Source organism: Ciconia boyciana, chromosome 6, assembly GCF_034638445.1.
Source record: "Ciconia boyciana chromosome 6, ASM3463844v1, whole genome shotgun sequence".
Taxonomy (NCBI): domain Eukaryota; kingdom Metazoa; phylum Chordata; class Aves; order Ciconiiformes; family Ciconiidae; genus Ciconia; species Ciconia boyciana.
In genome coordinates, this window is record NC_132939.1 from 16,068,146 (window position 1) to 16,085,677 (window position 17,532).

A 17,532-nucleotide genomic window follows, 5' to 3' on the forward strand; every position below is an offset into this window, starting at 1 on the left:
CATGGGTTTAAGTCATGCAACAACCTACAAAAGTTCTCCACAGCAAATAACGTAGATAACTCAAAAGTCTGTCTCTATGTTCCCTTACTATTCACACCCGTTAGATCCCGCCCCCCCCCCCCCCCCGAATCAGACCAGAGATATGTGCTTTAAACAAACTGACTGTACTTCTGTGGACTCTCCACATAGACAGCAAGATTCTTAACTGATTTCTAACAGATTCTTTAAATTCTTTAAGACTCTGGCCAAGCTTTTGTTTTACCTACTTCATTTCAGTGGCTTATATTGTGAAGGACAGACATCTTTATAAGAGGTTCTATACATTTCAGCCAAGTCTGAAAACAAATTCAGGTGAAACCCTTCACAAAGCAAGATTAAACCAGAACTGATGTTACAGGTAGCAAGACAAGATTTAAATGAAAGAGGGTGTCTTCAGAAAGACTAAAACAGTGACAGACTAACAAAGGTATAAAACCCTGAAAACCACACAACTAAAGTCCTGGGGAATAAAGTCTTAAGGAGGAGCTTTGGAGGTTACTAGTATGTATCCATTCCACAAGATAATGATATTCAACACAGATGAAGTCTACAGAAAAAAACAGACACCAGATCCTTTTCCATACAGTGTATTAAGCTGCAGAGTTAGACATTCATTAAAGCCACAACTATAGCCATTAGAAAGAAGTCCTGTCCTATCTACTGCCTATCTGCACAGCTGCGTGTTGAACCCAATCGGAGAATTGATTAAAAAAAACCCCAAACTTTTTTGCTGGGTTCCTTTATAGACAATGCAGGTCCCTGGTCCCATTTACAGCACAGCTGTGGCCTTCAGTGCCATTTAGTTATTTACTATCCTCCTGTTAGCAGGACAGTCATTCTAAACCTTTCCCTAAAGATGTACTGAATATTTTGTAGATTGTCTAAACCTACTAGCCACAGATAACATCCTAACAAGAAGTCTAATATACTTAACATCAACTACTCAGACTGCCTAGATATCCAAGCAGGCTTTAACCTCTTTATTAACTTACGGCTGATTAAAATTGCTACATCAAATTTTCAGATGCAAGAACACCCTGACTTATGAAGTCCTCTCAATAATTCCTATCTGGCTTTCCAAGAAGCAGCAGCATGAGGTAAGTGCAGGTTTCACAGTCTTGCTGTTGCCTAAGGATTCTAAATAGCAGCAGGTTTTTTTCCTGAATTTTATTAAAAAAACTAAAATAGGATCATACTTTCTGACACTATTCAGAACTGTTTGTGCTACAACTTTGAAGAAGATTATCAATGCATTCTGGTGCTGCTTGATAATTACAGCAGCAAGCAATTTTTCTTAAGGAAAAAGATATCAAGATTATATGGTCTTCAAAGTAACTATATATAACAACTCTGGCTCCTTAAAAAAGTAGGAAGCCTTATTTTTCTGCTGAAATTGACAGTTTTGATCTCCATACTTGCCAAGCAGTCTCCTACTCACAAGAAGTCACTGTTCCACAAAGTCACGACCGCAGATAAACATACATTCCTTAGCTCTCAGAAACATGGTGCACAGCTACTGCAGCATGTTCATTTGTAACACCTAGAGAATCCCAATCACTCAATAATTGCTTGTTTATGTTACAATTTCACATTCAGTGCTGCATTTTTGTCAGTGTGTGACTGCACACTTGCACTGACAAATCCAGTGACTTCTAGTATTCAAGACAGAACAATATTACTAGTGGTTATGTGAAAAGTTGATTTTTTCTTTATTTTTGCAAGACAGTCTCATCAGCATACATACACTTAATTTGATTGCTGTATTTAAGTACTGTCCTTGGGAAACTTCTAAAACCAAATCAGTGTATAAATTTGTCAAGTTTTATAAGCAGACTGCAGTTCTCAAACAGTTTGAAGTTCAAAACCAATTTTAAAAAATCTGATAAAATTGCAATAGTTTTAGCAAAACTTTGTCCTGTTTGCCAGTTTTAAGCAGCAAATTCACATGATAAAGCATAAGAAAAGCTCCCTAGGCATAAGCATGATTAAAATAAAGATAGACCTTCTTTTAAATGCTAACTACACTGCATCAGTTAACATTTTTACATAGGTTTAGCTTCACTTTGAACTTCTGACTTTGTAGCCACCTAAGTTCAAAGGCAGAGAGCGAGCAGAGTTTAAACTTCTCCAGCATTCACAAAGATAAGGGCAAATTCCATTTGGACCATCTATCGGCAGGGAACTCCTCTCAAACACTCAGAAGACTATGTTTCAATTCAAATCCCAGAAACAGGAAAAACATACCCAAACCATTACTGACCATACCATAGGAATTCACAAGAAGTTTGCAACACCTGGAAGTCATCAGAAGACCTAGAAGTAATCCTTAAAGCATCAGGACTGTTCTCATCTCAACTGCTGCACACTATTTTAAGTAAGTTTTCAACTGTCAATCAGTTCACCTTCAAGAGCACAACTGTCTTTCCAAACACTTAAAGAATGGGGTCAAATGCTTTTTTTTTTTAAAAAAAAAGGAAAACTAGAAGCAACTGAAGGGATTATAACAGAAATTTGAAAGTGATAAAACAGACTCCTACACCACTTATTTCTCCCCTAAATTTGAAATTAAATGGACACACTCATACACAGTAACTCACCAATACTGCCTGCTTCATTTAAAAGGTCTAAAAATCTCAACCACCTGATTTATCTACAGCCTTGACGAAAGGTCTCTTGCAGTGAGACTTAGGTAACTTTAAGCAGTATTTTCTTTAAGTGTTCGACCAGATGTGATCAGACATGAGTCTGAAGACCTCCTTCTCTGGCTCCAGTCTAGCAGAGTTTCCCTAAGAGCAACGCTTCCTTAGTGGCAATTTTGAATAAATGTCTTCAGAGTCTAAAGTTAATCTGCTCAGTCAAGTACCTGTGTATTGCATGTAATTTTATTTAATTATTGCTTGTTATTCATTTCAGCGGAATAAAATGTTCTTTTTAAAAAAAATGCAGCAAAGCTTTATTAATATCAAGAACCAAGAAACAGCAAGATTTCTGACCATCTCCTTCAGATCAGAGCCTCTACATGGAATAGAAATTAATTTCAAATTTCAGATTTTCACTTAGAGGCTTATATAAAAAACAAAAGTCTATTTACATATGCACTACTCTAGCAAATACATAAAATTGAACCATGAAGAATTTTTTTTTCTAATGAGGCATTTATAGGTTTCTGGTGAGAAACTTCAGGAGAATCAATACAGATACCACATCTCTACCAAGATAAAGACCCCCAAAATCTAAATTAGTTTCCTATCTTAATAAGCAAGGGATGAGTTTTAGAGATAAATCCTGTTACCTTAAGCAGAGGTAATCTCACCATCTGCTCATGTACATGTTAACATTCTTCTCTACTTAAGATGAGTTGCACAATTTTCTTTTCAAAAAAACCCCAAGGCTTTTAACATTCTATTTATAATTTGTTCTAGTGCTAAACAAGCACAGAACATATTATTTGGTAATTCATTCTTAAGAAATACTTTATAGTTATCACAAACCAGTGCACATAAATTCCCTGGAGTCCAAGCACTAAATACAGAAGCAATGATAACAAGTCAGACCATTTCCTGCATTCCTTATAAAGTAATGCCCTGACATACAGTAGCCAGAGCTCCCTCAAAACAAATGTAATTTTCACAATCACTCCGTGGTTATTTTGCCATTAATTAAAAAAAAAAAAAAAGGATGAGGCATTTGCCTAACATGGAATGATAGCTAACTTAAGAATTCACAAACCTTGCCTGCATACCAGAGACAGTAGCAGTTTTATGGGATAACAGGGAAAACTTAGCAAAATAAGACAGTGGTAATATACTACGGAAAGTACTAATCATCTGGAAAGGAATTCATAGCAAGACATTTGCCACAGCAGGAAAACTCCTTAGTAAGAAAAAACACAAGAACTTTGATGTTCAAAAGCCCTCTCTACCAGATGCATTCAGATTGCTACAAATTGAGAAACAACTGAACAAATATTTCGAGAAGACAAGTCATGAGTAAGTCCGATATTTTTAAAAATACTGTTAGGTTTAAGTTAGAAGTTTTTCAATAATGTGTACATAAGTAGTCCTGACGGGCTAGTGTTTCAGGTATATAGCTCTATCTGTCTTTCCACTAAAAACTTAATAGCTTCTTTAATCCAGCCACCTTAGAAAACTAGAAAGCACTCCCTTACAGCTGAGATTAACACAGTTAACCAAAAGATCAAATCCATTTTGTTTCAGGTCATATCTACAGAATCTTCAAAGACAATTTCACTAGCTTAAATACAGGTGCAATTTTTAACTGGACACAAACTCTGAACCACCACTCATTTCTGTTTTGCTCAAATCACTCAGCTTGTAAAAACCTAAGCAGCTGTACCCAGAGCAGCAACTGCATCTCTTAACTTTGTACTTTTTTAGATGTAAATGAATTTTCAAAATCAATTTAATTGCAAAACCTCTGATTGAGAGCTAGGTAAGAATAGGGTGTTTCCAGTACTAGAACAGGAAGTCTCCAGGAATGCTTCAAGGTCTTTCAATATTGGCAACAAATCCCTTGAAAAATCCAGCCTCGGCTGTCTCAGTGATTATAAAACCACTTATGAACTCTTCTACTTAAATCAAGTTTCATCCATGACACTGTGCAGAACACTGTCACTAGATATGGCATACTTTGTATACTGTAGAATCTTGATTTTTTGATCAATGTTCTAAGAGAGACAAAGGGTAGAAGCATCCATCATGGCGTTCCAGCCAAATCTCAGTGTAGGCAGCTACAGCTACCCACAGATCACACGTTTTTCATTGCCACAAAGTACTCTTCCCCCTCTTGAATCAGTGGTTTGCACCATTAGCCACTGCAGGCCACTCTACCAGTAGATGTGGATACATGCAGATTTGGTATAGTATGTTTGCAAGCTTCTTGAGCATATTTGTGCTGTTATACTCCTCCCCTCAAATTTTAAACCCAATCACCATTTCATTTAAGTCTGTTGAAGAGATAGGGGTCTTAAAGATAATTAAATTCCATATAAGTTTCATAAAAACAAGCAACCCAACACTGCCAAGAACACTAGGTATCACAGCCAGAAGAAAACAGTAGCATGAGCTCATATGATTGGACACCACAGATTTACTACCAGGATAATCTTTATAAATGCTTGAATCATGGCAAGAAGTCCTTAAAGCCAATCAGCTGAAGACACAAATAATCAGGAAACTTGACATCGGTTTCATCAGCTGTAGAAATACTCACCAACTCTTGCATCTCCGTATTTCTCCCCACTTTGTTCTCAGCTCTCTAACAGCATACCTGCAATTCTATTCCTGCCCAGTATTTTCTGGATGCAGATACCAGAAAAAGCAATAATGAAACTGATGGCATCCCAGGCTGTTTCATTCTGATGTACTTGGCCAAGTTTTTTTTTTTCCATGCCTTACAGCCAAGCCTATTACCAGCATTGTTTGACAAAGGCTAAGAATTTTAGTTCTGTTGCAATGCTTCTCCTTACAGAATAATGCTTTCATATCTGCTCCTTCTGTCTCAGAAGTTTACTTTTATTACTGGTTCTCTTGCTTTTCAGCCATCTCTGAAGTTGTGCTTTTCTCCATATCACCGTTATGATTCACACTCTTTTCCACCAATCCCTCTTTTCAAAGGGTACTTGAAAACACTCATGCAATACAAAATATTCCACACAGAATCAACATTAGCTACTGTTTTAGGGTTTGGGGTTTTAATTCTTTAAGTAATGCTATTGCCCCAAATATTTTGATTCTGCAGCTGAATAATTTGTGCAGTAATCAATGACTTGCTAAATAATTTTACTCTGAAATAACACTTTCATGGAACAATTAAGACTGGAAGGGGCCTTAGGGGGGTCTCTAGTTCCATTACCTGCTCAAAGCAGGGTCAGCTATGAGAAGGTGACAAGGGTGCTCAGGGCTTTATCCAGGCAGGAATATCACAGACGAAATTTTAGTTAGTGCAGGCCTGATGAGAGTAGAGCGTGACGAATTACCTGGAGCATCTATCTATACTACTACTTCCACTAATCCCAATACCAGTGGTACTAAGCAGAAGGTAGACAACATTTTAAACTACGTATCCAATTCATTCAAAAATATAGAAAGTGTCTAGAGGGTGCGGAGGACAGAAAAAAAGAGGAGAGAAACATTTGTGCTATCTGCTTCAATTACCTGAACAGAGATGTCCAAACACCTTCCATACAGTTTTATAACATTCTACAGCACAGAGGACCATGGCAAAACCCCAAATTTTCATAAGTTACATGCCTCAAGTAAGCCCTGCAAATATCCTCCTAATGTCACAAAGCATTCAAAACACAGCAAAATGCAGGAAGTTCCTGATGCAATGTACAGTGGCTATTAACACAGGGAGGTGAAAACAACCCTCCTCCACAAAGATCCTATTCTATTCCCTGTGCAGCAGTGCACAGTATACACCTTCAACAAAACATCAAAAACATTAGTAGCACAGGGAGAGAAAACCATGTCACCACAGCTCTGTCCCAGATTTAACTCTGTATCACTGTATTAGTATCAACCTACCAGTCTAACCAAACACAATTCTGCTGCAGCAGCCAAATTACTTCTACCACTTGCTTCAGCAGATGAGTTTCCCCTCCGGCAGGAAACCTGCACAGTTTCAGTTATAACTAGCAGATGCTTCTTAGTCACAAACCTAGTATTTAAGAAGAATTGTTGATTATTAATCGACAGAACAAAAGCACTGTTCACATGTACCTTTTTGCTTTATACATTAGAAAATACTAAATGCTTATTAGATGTATTGATTCAATGATAACTTTTTTTTTTGAACACTACACTGGCAGAAAACTGAACAGGATGGCTATACTCAGCCAGACCAAAGGTTCATCTCATCCTTAATTTGTCTCTAAGGATGGCTCCAGAAATGCAAATGGAAAAAAGCTAAACCAAGGCAAGCATGTAGTGACACTTCCTCAAAATACTCTTCTAGTCTCCACTAATTTGCCTCCCAAGGACTTCCTGAATCCTGAGGTAACCTCTCTAATACTAAGACCCCTAATGGATTTTTTCCTCCAGGAATTTGTCCAGCTGCATGCTGAACTCACATAAACTTTCAGCACTCACCTTATAACTCAGCACTGTCAGCACCCTCTGCTTTTCTGCTGTGACTACAATCTAAGTAGAAGACCATATCAGTTACCTATGACCTGTTCTTGATGTGTCTCCTATAATTACTAACATCAACTACAATACTGAAACCTACGAGCTACAAACTCTGGACAGACCAAATTATTTCATCTAGGTCATCATGCAGTAACCAACTTCTAGATCTGAACTAGTGACATGGTCTTAACACAAATACCATGAGGCCCTCATACAGTACATACTGCAAGTTTCCAATTATGGTTGGTTTTTTTAAGTGATGTTTTGTTTATAACTTTAATGCCACACACCTGAAAATTACAAGTTACATGAAATATACAGACATACCTTCTCTCTCTACTTCTTCAATTAAAGCACTCTGAAGTGACCACCACTTGGAACAAACTAAACTTACTTTAAGTAAATAATTTCAGGTTGCATTTCTACTAAGGTATAGCTCAAAGCAGTATTTCTCATAACTTTTTGAAATGTAAGCTTTAGGGAAAACATTTTATTCTAAATCTTTAATAGATTAAGTGAGGTTTATCATTACTGGCATGCTTTGAAACATTTCCTCCTTCACTTACTTGTTCAGTCCGGAAACAACTTCTGCATTCTTCTGCAACAACTGACATCACAGCAACCTTGTCGTGTACAAAGGCGCTGGATGAATGCTGTATTAGATGACTGATGTTATTGACCACTGCCGATAAAAACTGAACTCTGGTTCTGGTACACAATTACACATCCACATCTTCTACTTAAAATAGAGGAATATGTTTACAGTTACACTTCCACAAAGCAAACAATTTACATTCGTGCTATACTCTCTCATTTTTAAGTTTGCTGCGTTATTCTAAAAATAAATAAATACCACAGTAATTTCTGCCCTAACTGTGGACACGAAAAGGCAATACTTCTAAAATAAAAAATGGAAGATCATTATCTGAATGTCATTAAGGCTGACCTTAAAACACATACTATATTTTATGAATTCTAGTCACATTAGTGGTATGCTTATACTGTCCTACCTATCAATGTTAATTTATTGTAGTTTTTAAAGCTTCCATAAGATAGCCTTAAGATTGTTCAAGAGTCTAAAGACAAATAACATGCAATCCTGCTCTAATCAAATTCAAATCTAGCATTCATTTTTCTAGATAGGCCCATAGTGGTCTGGTTTTGGTCCCACATCAAAGCCTAACAACAGAAAAACCTCAAAGCATCACCTCAGCATTTTTATTTGTTAAGCAATGTTTTAATTCAAGTTTCTTCAGATAGATAGCAGGTATAATAGCAGCACTGGTTAAGAAATGTCAGCAGTTTCAAGTTAACTTAGTTTGAAAAGTAAGAAACAGAGGAACACAAATTCAGAAAAGATTTTTTTACTTGACATTCTGAAATGCATCATTTCCCATTTAAGGCATTCAAATTTTTTTGTTGCTACATAGAGAGCTACTCAAAAAAGATAAAGATAACTAAATCATTAATCTATCTTTATAGACACTGATTATCTGTATTGATAAACCTTTATGTTTGAGTTCTTAATGAGGACAATAATACTCCAAAAGGAAAGAGGAACCTCAAATTTCTAAGTCAGGATTACTAGTACATTGTAATTAAGTAGGACAAATCTATTTTATTAAATCAATCAGAATTTTATATCTTTGAGACCTCTTATGTATTTTTTTATGAACAATCTTCTTTATGTAAAAGACTGTTCAAATACAGCACAACATTTAAGAAGATAGGACTCTAAATAGTTTATCACTTTTTTTGGTTTGGGTTGTTTCCCGCAACAAAAGGCCATTTAACTTCAAGTATTTGTTACTTTACTTCTCCCTGTGCTTTCTCCCACTGCCTTTATCTTTTATGCGACTTTCTTTCACTGTCCATTTATTCTTATTAGTTTTGCTTCAACTTGCTTTCAGTTTAAAAGAAAATAGAACTAACTTGGTGGGCATTATAGTCCCGTCCCCGCACAAATGCAGTAAATGGGCCCAATTTAAGCAACTTCTCTTCCTTCCAGACAAATAGTTTTTTCCAGGCCCACTCTCAGTGTTGGGGGAAATGAAAGACAACTGCCTTCAATGCTAACAGAACCAACTAAGAAAATACTTTCATCTGTCAGATTTCATCCCCTTACCTCACTTCTGCTTCCCCTTTGGAGTCTTCATAAATCATCCATCACTACTACTCTTGAGTACAGTTTATATTCTAAGTAGGTATTGCACAACATCTTTTACAAACATCACACATTTTTTTCTTGACTTTTCAGTTCCCTTCGGAAAGAGAGTTGCATTAAGCATGCAAGGTTGTTATTTAAAACCTCTGCATATCTCCTACCCCAAATCAGCTTAACTGCATTATGCTCTAGGACCACATTTGCAATAAGTAATACAATGACAAGGAAAAGCATCAGAATCTTTCTCTTCTTCCAAGCTCTTTTTTTTGAGTCCATCTTACTACTATATTCTCTTTCCCCAACAGCATAGCTGCTAGTGGGATGTTACTTGTGCTTACAAAGATGCAGGTATACCTCTTTTTATTGCACTGATGCAGAATAATAAACCTGATCAAGTTGTGAACAGCAAGCCAGTTACACACTTCCATGTATTACTACCAATATCTGAAAAGCACCCGGAGGAAACAGCAGAACTGTTTACGGATCAGCTTTGTAAACAGCCAGCTCCTCTGGAACCACGGTAACGCACCAAGCCGAGGCGAGAGTTAACCCACTCGAAAAGCCAACAAGAAGATGAATAAGAAGGGAACGTACAGGTGGCAGCGACAGCCAAGGTCCCCCCTACACGGGGCGAGCACTCCAGCTCCCTAAAGCCTTCCCGAGTGCCTCCTGCTCAGCGCCAGGTGACAGCTACCTGCCCTCCCGAAGACTTCACCCTCGGGTACAAAAAGCACCTCCGAAACCCGGAGTGCTAGGAAGCGCAAGCAGTTCCTCAAGACGTCTCGGAACGACCGCTTCGTGTCAGAAGCAGCACCGCTCCAGCGCTTCAGATAACGCAGTTAGCTGCCCAAGTACTTTTTAGCAGGCAGCGCCTTCGCCGCCGCTGCCTCCCGGCTCGCAGGAGCCCGGACAGACACGAAGCGGCGGGGACGACCCGTGCGGGCAGCACTGGCCCCGGTCCCGCTGCCCACCCGCCACCGCGGCCCGAGCCCCGGGCCCCGCCGCTCGCAGGTGCCGCCCAGGCAGCGCGGGGAACACCGGCCGCCCCCCGGACCTGAAGTCGCGCCGAGGCCGAGCCGGCAGGGGGGAGCGCCCGGCGGCCGAGGGTCGCGGCGCGGCGCCGCGCCCCCTGAGGAAGGAGAGGGCGAAGCGGGGGAAGGGGGGGTGGGGAGCAAGAGGACACCGGCGGGGAGGGACGGGACCGGGGGGAGGGAGCAGAGCCCCAACCTCTTCCCAACATCCAGCGGCGGGGTCCCCGCGCCTACCTCGCAGCGCCGCCGCCCCGCGGCGACGGCCATTTCCCTTCTTCCCTCCCGCCGCCGGGACGCGCGCGCCAGGCTGGAGGCAGCCCCCTCCCGCCGCTTAACCGCCGCCGCCGTGCGCTCACTTCCGGCCCCGGCCCGCAGCGCTGGCGCGGGGGAGGGGGCGGGGCGCGGCCCTGAGGAGATGGGCGGGGGCGGGGCGGGGCGCGGCGCCGGCCGCCTCACTCGGACCCTGCCCCGGGCGCCCGGCCGGCCGCCACCTCACCTGTGCCCCTCGCCTCCGCCCCGGGGCCGGCGGCGCGGCACGCTGCGGAGCCCGGCCGGCAGCGGGGGTCCAGCCCCACCGGGGAAACGGGCCGTTGGCGGCCGGCGGGGGCCCGGCTGTCACCGTCGCCGCTGCGGCAGCCGGGCCCCTTCGGCCCCCGCCGCGGGGGCTGGGTGGCTCTGAGGTGACTCTCCGTCATTTCCTCCCCTTATCGGCCGATCTTCCTAAGAATGCTGGGCATGACTGGAAACTTGCACAACGCACCAAAAACGTCCGTCGGGGAGGCTGGAGCCGAGCCGCCGATACAATGGACTTCCTCTGCCGCTGGCCGCGGAGGAAGGGTGCTGCCCGTGCCCGCCGGGAACGGAAAACACATCGGGGGAAGAGCTCGAGAAGCGACGCCGCTGGAACGAGGGTGCTCCGCAGCACATGGGGTTTCGTTGTAGAAAGAAACACTTTCGTCACTTGCCAGTTGACGACTCCAGTGGTTTGGAACAGTATGTTCCACTAAACGGAATTCTGCTTAATTGAACTTCAGAAGCTACTTCGCCGGCCCCGGCAGATCTCTGTTGTCAGCTCCAGCCTTCCTGACGTACCAACACGTTTCAAAAAGACAATATTTTGGTTTGACCTTCACAATAGCTTCAAAAGAATATAATGCCTTGAGTATGCTCAAAAGTATTGCATGTGGGATTTTATACAAAGTTTAGACAATGGGCCTTTCATAAGATCAAATCAAAAGCTGTAGCGGGCATTTAAAAGTAACAATACGATTTTTAATGTAGATGCAAAAGAATTCCAGAGAGAGTAATTTTATATTCCATCCATTCAGGGGATATTACTTAAAATAATCAAAGAATTCAATTTATGCCTATTGGTATTTTATTCAGCCCTTTTAGCATGCTGAAGTTCCAAAAAATACAAGCATAGAAGACACATGAAAAAGTGTCAGTTTAGAAGCTACAATAGTAAATGAATTAATAAAAACAAGTCATAAATACATTGCTGGCAGTGACATTTTCGGTGTGGTTATACATAAACCCCACCATTTTAGCATCTAAGCATTTTCTGTCAGATAAATCTTGACCTAGCACCATTTTAAGGTCAATGAAAGCCCTTGCAGGTGACTTCAACCAGAGCAAAATGGAGACTTGGAAGGCTGACACAGTGTGTTCCTGTAGAAGCATCATAGGTGTGACGCTTTAATTACACAGATTTAAAAAATTACCAGAGTTCTTTCTACCCTTGTGATCTAAGCCATCAGGAATTTTTCAGGTTGTCAGTTATTAAGAGGAGAAATCGATCCTTTCTAACACCATTCCAGTATTTACAATCAATAAGCCAATTCTGTTCCAATTCTGGAGCACAGAACAGAGCATCAGTAGAAGACATCTGCTTTGCTCTCAAGGTCCAGATTTCTTTCTGACAGTGGTCTGTCCAAATACACCTTCTTTTCAGATTGCATTTTAGGTTTTTTCATCCTGGCAGTCATGTCTCCTGGGCACCTCTTCTGTTGGGCTCCTGTAGCGTTCCTGGCCAGGAGACCGCTGTACATGGAGGAGTTAGTGACCCACATAACAATTAGATGGAGGCCTGTGCTGTGCTGTACTGCCCGTACAGCCTGGCCTTCAGACCTGTGTTGTGCTGTGCGTATCCCTTGGCCCCAGGACAAACTTTGCGGCTCACTGCAACAGGAGTCTGCAGGCAGCTCCCACCTGGTACCAGTGATTACACCACCTGCGTATCCTTGCCTTTATCTCAAAGTGCAGCAAGGGCTTCCCATGTGAATATCCTTTCTGCTTGGCAGTAGAAATGATGGATAGCATTGCTTTCTTGTAAGAAAATCCTATAATGAGTGAAATGGGAAACCCTTTTCTACGGATGGGGTCTGCAGAGTGTGCTGTGCCCATTCAATGTTGCACATCTGAGGGTTCCCAGCATCTACAGGGGTGTAGGATTATTTATACTATCCTCTCTTTCTTTATAGTGCTGGCTGTAATAAACAGCAGTTTAAATTATACTTTACAGAGTTGGAGTGCCTTTCTTACTGGGATCCTAGTAGACCAGCACCTCCTGGTGCAAAACAGTTCCCACGGTGTTTGTGCTGCTTTCTCCCTCACACACAGGTCACATTAAACTGCTCTGGATTACACCTCCGACTCACTGGCCACACGGTTTACTCCTGGGACAACCATTTTTCTATGTTTCATCCATCACTAACCAAAGGAGCATTAATCTGCTTAGGCTACCACGTCCAACAATTTCAACAAGATCATGACTGACTAACCTCCATCACGTTACGTAATATATGACAGTATGACCAGTTCAAATATGAATCATAAAAAGTCAAGACAGTAAAGATTATTTGGTTCATTCTACAGATTAGTGCAGAATTTTAGACTATCGAACCTGTCCACCAGTCCCATGATAACTGTAAGAACATCCTGTGACGTTCCTTAGAGATTATTTCCTTCCTGTCAGGAAATTTTCCTGCTATTTTGCATGTATTTTAATAACTTAAGCCCATCCTTTCTAGCAATATTTAATTTTTGCAAAATATTCTAGGTTACGAAGGATTGCGTAAGACCCAAATTTCACTTCATGTTAAATAGGTACTTTGCTTTTATCACACTAAATTACAAACTGAATATGCTATTCCTTCCTTTGCTTTCACCCCTTACACTGAAGAGCAACTCCAACACTGGTAATCCTGCCTCTGCTTTCATAGTTTCTCAGCTACATTCACATTAAATAAATACCAATTCTCAAGTGCACTCTAGAAGCAGTACCAGCCAGTTTTAGAAGTGGCATTTATATATCAGATGCCACGTAGTGTTCTCCATAGCTTGACAGCCAAAATAGTTTTGCTTCAAGAGAGATAACTGCTTGGCACCAGAAGCCCACCTTCTAGGTAGAACAACACTATCCCCTAGATGGTTGAGTCAATGAAGGGAACAATGACATAGCCTGCAGACTTGCTTACAAATGGATAATTACAAGTTACACATTCCCATATGAAAACATTACGTCAGTTTTAAAGTATTTCTTATACAGGAAGTTATTAATAAGTCCATGTAAATACAATGCACAAGGTGTGTTGTGTCTCAGCAGTCTCACTACCTTGCTACTACATATGTTGTCTGTGATACCTCGACCAAATGCCACAGTTGCCCTGAGAGTTTTCAGGAGACACTTGGTAAAGCTATGACTTGTTAAAAAAAAAAAGTGTGTTGCAGATAGACAAGCAGTAAAAATCCATACAATTTTATTAAGTAACATTTTTATTAAAATTGAAATTGTATACTACAGGCAGAATAAACATGAGAGAACTTGGTCAAATGTTTGGAGAAAGTGCATGCTGTGCTCACTACCCCGATACTCAAACTTCACAAAAGAATTCGAACAAAACATATGCAAAAATCAAATCAATTTGTGTAACTAACTATACTGACACTGGTATTAACTGGAAATATGACAAACTGCAGCTGGCAGATGCCTTTTAAAACAATATTTAGGATACAAGGAAGCTTAATGTATACCCAGATCAAAAGGATGGCCACATGTACCAAAGCATAACAGATGTGTTTGGTGAAGATAACAAACACATGGGAAGTAAAAAAAAAAAAAAAACCCCTCCAAAAAATCACTTTAAAAACAAAATTGCCTTGATTTTCTTCTCAGCCTAAAATGCATTTATGTAAGCCCTCCAAATTTAACAGATGAATGCTTTAATTTAACTACTGGAATTGCTACTTGCTTTTAACTAATTGGAAGGAATAAACGTGATGTCTATTGTTGGAGTATCCTTTTTGTGTATGAGAAATTGTTAGTAGAAGCACAGGGGTTATTAAAGGACAAATGTGTTTCCTCTGACAATAGGAAGATGGAGCATATCGTACCAAGGACAAAAACCTCTTTGCAGATACCATGACATGTACCAGAACATGGTACCTATCTCGTGCAGCACGTCTGTTCCATGGAATTTCCCAAATATTTGTTCATCAGGGTGTGGGTTGCAACACAAAGTTCCCATCCTGCTGATACACTCTCCTTGGCACAGGCCACGTGTGGGTGTCTCACTGCTTCATGGAGTGGTGTGGGGGAGCGGCACTGCAGGGGCCCACAGCTTGGCAGGCCGGGCAACGCTGCATTTTGCCCAGCTGTGAGCACCCATCCTGGAGCAGCCAGCCTCAACATCGCAGTCCCAGCACAATTCAAAGAAACCCCATGCAGTTGTCATGACTGGCAAGCTATGCTCAGTGCTGTAGCTCTCCTTGTGAGTGTGGCCTTCAAAGCCTTATGGCTTGTGACTTATATTTATGGAGCAGTTTAGAAATTCATATTTGAAAGAAAAAGGCTTAATTTGAATTATTAAGTACGCTAACTCAGACTATGTAGGAAAGGAAAATGATGCATCTACATTTACAACTCCAATATTAGGCTGCTCTTCAGGATAGCTACAAGATTTGGTGATGTTTGAATTAAAGGCTCGACAGTTTAAATTTATCTTACATTATATTTTCTTAAAGATGTACATATAAAGAAATCATGTTAAAATATACTGAGAAACCATAAGCTTAAACAGAGTAACTACTACAAAAATCTGCAAATCCTCAGCTAATCAAGACAGGTAGTCCTAATGTCCTCAAGGTGACTACTATGTATTTAAAGGCAACAAGTTTTAAGTCCTAATTCTGGAACATCTGGTAATTTGTATCAAATTTTCAGCTATGATTTTCTAGTCTCTATGAACTTTTTTTTCCCCTCTGAAAACCAGCAGAGGGAGATAGGTTCTTTTTTACTCCTAAAGAAAGCAAAAGATTGTATTACTTCCTCAAAAATAGACCTTCTGAAATTCCAGTATAATTTCCTAGATTAGTCTCACAATGCCTTGGTAATTTTGAACTCTATTATTAATACTCACTCTTCTTGTTCTGAGTGTTTATTCACACTTAAAAACCTACTGCTTACATCTGCAGATGTTTATTCAACAGTGTGTTGCTATTAATATTTCACTGTGGATTTCTTTCAGGGAGAAAGGGGCTACCAGTGTTAGTAATGAATGAAAGAAAAAAATAGGCCATGGTTATACTTTTATTGTTTCACTGTTATGCAATAGTCTCCATGTGTTTTCAGCATGTGGAAGGTCTGCATATGGCTCTCGAAATCTATACAGTAATTCCAGCTGACTATATATATAGAGTTACATATTTAAGGCTCAAACATAAGAAGAAAATTCTGCTCTGCAATCAAAAAAGACTGACGATAGTTTCAAGTGCAAGTAAAATCTTCTCTTGGGTTAATTTCTTAGGACCCAGGTCCTGTTTCAGTAAATGGGAATTGAGGCACTAGAAGCCAAAATACTACTACAGATCTTGGCACAGAAACTTAGGTATGTCCCACACAATTTAGGCAACATTCTCTACAAAATGGCATGACACAGCATACATTTGAAATTCATAAAAAAATTTTCATATTTACCCCTATTTTTTTCAAATAAATTATGTCCAGAAGAGCTATTGGAACAGGGAACTGAAGAACAGAAACAATTTAACACATTTAACTACTTGTTTTACTGTAAATACTTCATGATAATTTCCAATCTATTTTTAATATAACTTCCTTTTGCAGATGGTTTATATAATCAGAGAAGAAATTATAAGAAATGTTTTTTGGATAGGATGTGTTCTGTGTGATATGCATGATTTCTGTCATTTAAAGGCTTTAAATAAAATGAAGCTTCTGAACATTCCTAGAATGGAGGGCGGGTAGAAGAGTTAGAAAATGCATGAGAAACTGTGTCAGTGCTGCAATATACTCAGGAGGTACCATGGGATAGTTGCTAGTCTACAGTATGTTTTGGTAAGGGCTATTTATGTACGAATGATGCCAGAAAAACCTGAGGGAGAAACTGTGGGCAACAGGATACATACCTGGAAATGGCAATCATTCCTTGAGTAAAGGTAATTGAGGTAATTGGGAAGACTTCTGGTATTTAAAATCCCAATCACAGCAAGTCATGCTTAATCAGACATCCAAAGACGGAGGATGATAAAACTTCATACTGACTACTCACTTGAATTATCCTGCATCTAAGAATTAAAATAAAACAAACAAACAAACAAAACAAAACCAGCACTACCAGTAGGAATCCTAGAGCAAGAGACTTCCACAGTGATCTCTTTGGCAGACTGCTAAGAAAGAGGCTACAGGGCCTTCTCCCAGATGCCCAAATTCCTGCAGCTCCAAGGAAGATACAAGCCCTCACCAACAAATCTGGTATTTCCTTTCTGGTATGAGCTCATTGCCTGAAGCGTCTTGTAGTAACCCTATGTTCATCAGTAACACAATTTCACAGTTCTTCTCTAAGCATTGCAAGTCAATAGAAATATTCTACTATTAAAAAAAATTGAACAACTCCTTACGTCATACATTTATTTGTAGGCACACAGTGTATATTGTCGAGAAGAAATTATCCTATCAAGTACATTCAGTGAGGTAGTTTTCATATTCCTGTCCAAGTCTAATTGTGTCATGGCTCTGGCCCTTAATCCTTGTATTTTGGTATACAATTTTTTGTAGTTTTCATAGGGGAAGTTAAGTGCACAATGTGTTTCCTGGAGGACATTTGTAAAATTGGTTGTCAGGTTA

At 40.2% G+C, this 17,532-nt stretch overlaps 1 protein-coding gene across 5 annotated transcripts in view; it reads right to left on the minus strand.

Annotated features, from left to right (window-relative positions):
- Positions 1-11,037, minus strand: part of PIK3C2A (phosphatidylinositol-4-phosphate 3-kinase catalytic subunit type 2 alpha) — a 54,764-nt gene extending 43,727 nt beyond the window's left edge. For 2 of the 5 annotated variants that reach the window (XM_072866196.1, XM_072866191.1), the window contains exon 1: positions 10,620-10,778. The gene's annotated coding sequence lies outside the window, so the exon portion shown is untranslated. Of the gene's footprint in view, positions 1-6,587; positions 6,721-7,756; positions 7,902-10,619; positions 10,779-10,881 lie in introns of those variants that run through there. The other 3 variants (XM_072866193.1, XM_072866195.1, XM_072866192.1) reach the window with 3 other exon arrangements.
- Positions 11,038-17,532: the final 6,495 nt, after the last annotated feature.